Below are 3,097 nucleotides of genomic sequence, written 5' to 3'. Positions count from 1 at the left end.
GCAAGTGTTACTATAGGTACTTAGATATTAATAAAGGAAGGAAGGAAGGAAACAAAGGGAATCAGGCATTATTAAACATAATAAACTAGGGAACAGAAGCCTGCTTGCTTCCGTAGGAGGTTACAGCTTCACACACTCCCCAGGGAATCACTGTTTCCCCACGAATCACTGAAGGAAGGGATAGAACAATAAAGGAGCAGGTAAGCACATGGAACACTAGGAGTTAAGATGGTGCCATAAAGGCCTGTCATTCTAGCCTGGAGGTGGATGCATCAGAATCCCATAAAAGCTTGGGAAGTTGATTAGTTAGTTTGAAAACACAGCTGGTTCTTCCCAAACCCAAGATAATATAATCCCAACTAACAAAAAGTTCCCTCTCTCTTTTTCTCTAACATGGCTTCCCTTCCCGGGCGGCACTGGCATAGCCCATTCCCAGAGACAGGGCTAAAACAGACTGAAATCACTTTTGAGGGTTAAAAGATGATCAAGAAGACAATATGGGGACTTCTGGTTCTGAAAGGAAAAGAACACCTGTGAAAGGCCAATTTTTGCAGGAGATGAAGTTTTGGATAACATTGTCAGAGAGGCAGAGGCAAGGCCAGCAGCAAAATAGGCTGCCTGGGCAGAAGCAAGAGAGAACTGGAATGACAGCAAAGAGTTGGATAAGAAATCTAACAAACAGTATGCTGAAAATTACACAAGACCTTCATCTTGAAATTCTGACTCAGCAACAACTGCTTTAAGTGGAAATTCAACCAGACAAGGAAGCAGGGACATCAGCAGCATAATAGATCCAGACACATCATTATGTGAATTGTGGGCCTTTGTCTGAAGTGGAAGAAAAATACAAGAAAGCTATGGTTTCTAATGCACAATTAGACATTGACAAGAACAATTTAATCTACCAGGTGGACATCCTCAAAGGATATTATTGAAGAACAAGAGGAACAGATGTCAGGATTTTACAGAGAAAATGAAAGGAATCAAAGAAGTTAGAAAGCCAGAAATCTATGTGTAGTGTGCTGCAGCATAAAATGGATGAACTTAAAGAAAGCTTTCGACAAGAAGATGAGCTCATTGAGAAACATAGCTTAATTATAATCCTTGATGGTACTCCCAATGATGATGTCAATCATGAACCAGTGATTGGAGCCATCACTATACTGTTTCAGGAAGATGTTCAGGTCTTGGAGTAAGCAGGAGGACCTTTAAGGCTAGAAAAACTTGCTGAAGGAAAAGAAGAGCTACTATCACAGATTAGAAAACTGAAGCTGCAGTTAGAGGAAGACTGACAGAAATGCTCCAGGAATGACAGCATGGTGGGTGGTGACCTGGCTGGACTGGAGAATGGCTCAGACTTGCAGTTCATCAATGCAGATACAAACAGACAAATTAATGAATACAAATTTAAGCTTTCAAAGGCAGAACAGGATATAACCACCTTGGAGCAAAGTATTAGCTGGCTTGAAGAACAGCTGCTCAGATGTACAACTGCCACTGAGATTTCTACGAAAGTAGAAGACAAATTGAAATCTGAAAAAAAAAAAGAAGCTACAACAAGAGTTATGAACAGCAATGAATGAGAAGATGAAGATAATCAGCCACCACCTTGCAAAGGGGCTGAGGAAAATGAAGGCCAATGAGACAAAACTTCTGTCCCAGCAATAGGAAGGCCATCCATCTACCTGGATGCTCCTTGTAGGGCCACACCTAGAAGGATTAACTTTTGTCCTTTGAGAGGCTCCTTTCAGTACTGTTTGAGTTTTGTCATTAACATAGCCACCTTTGTCTATTATAATTTATGAGAGAATGACATAAGTTTGAATCTTCATGAATGAACACTTTAGATTTTGTAGTTTAATTCTAAAATATAGAAATTTCAGGATTAAAATCATACTGGATCTGACCACAGCAATAATTGATTTAGTGGAGATTCATCGATGGATGTTAAACCTTTAATCTCCACACACACTACCTATTAATTAAAAAGAGAAAAATATCAACTTTCTAGTAGAGAAACCAGATAAATGATGTATTATTCAGTGATTAAACTTACTATCACCAATAACAGGACAGAATCACATCATGTGTTCCATTACATAATGCCTGAAGAAATGTTATTATATAGTATTTGTCAAAATACATAAATGCAAAGAAGCATGTGCTGAGTCTAATGATGAAGGAACATTTAACAAACTTAAATTGAGTGACGTAATTCATCACATTAACAGATTAAGTTAAAAAATCATACTACAGTTCACCCTTGATTAATGCAGGGGTTAGGGGTGCCAAAACTTGCACAGTGGAAAGTCTACATATACATTTTGACACACCAAAACCTTTGTGACCTAACCCTTCATCTACAAAAACTAGAGGATCAACAACAAATGAAATCCAGAGTGAGCAGAAGGAAGGAAATAATCAAGATCAGAGCAGAATTAAATGACATAGAGACTAAAAGAGCAATCCGAAATCAATAAATTCAGCAGATGATTCTTTGAAAAGATAATAAAATTGACAAGACTTTAACAAAATTTATCAAGAAAAATGAGAGATGATCCAAATAAATAATATCAGAAATGAAAGAAGCAAAATTACAACTGATATCATAGAAATACAAAGGATTGTAAGAAACTACTATGAACAACTATTTGCCAAGAAGTTTGAAAACCTGGGTGAAATGGACAAATTTATAGAAACATATAGGCCTCCAAAGGTGAGTCAAGAAGAAGCAGAAACTCTGAATAGACCAATATCAGCTAGTGAAATTGAACCAGTAATAAACAAAATCCCAGCACATAAAAAGTCCTGGGCCAGACAGATTCAAGGAGAATTTTACCAAATATGCAGAGAAGACCTAATCCCAATTCTTCTCAAACTATTCCAAAATATCCAAGAAGAGGGAAGCCTCCCAAACTCTTTTTTTTTTTTTTGAGGCTAGTATTATCCCAATTACAAAACCAGGTAAAGACAAAGAAAGAAAGAAAACTGCAGGCCAATATAGCTGATGAACATAGACCCGGAAATCGTCAACAAAATATTGGCAAACCTCATTCAGCAATACATTAAAAAGATCATACACCATGATCAAGAGGTA

General features: G+C 37.4%; 1 pseudogene; it reads left to right on the top strand.

Annotated features, from left to right (window-relative positions):
* The first annotated feature begins 497 nt into the window (after nt 1–497).
* LOC129083110 (leucine-rich repeat flightless-interacting protein 2-like) lies at nt 498–1,668 on the top strand (annotated as a pseudogene).
* The last annotated feature ends 1,429 nt before the right edge of the window (nt 1,669–3,097 follow it).

The sequence above is a fragment of the Pteronotus mesoamericanus genome, unplaced genomic scaffold, assembly GCF_021234165.1.
Source record: "Pteronotus mesoamericanus isolate MK-2021 breed Mesoamerican mustached bat unplaced genomic scaffold, CSHL_Meso_final scaffold_165, whole genome shotgun sequence".
NCBI classification, from domain to species: domain Eukaryota; kingdom Metazoa; phylum Chordata; class Mammalia; order Chiroptera; family Mormoopidae; genus Pteronotus; species Pteronotus mesoamericanus.
This window is presented reverse-complemented; position numbering and strand designations above follow the sequence as displayed.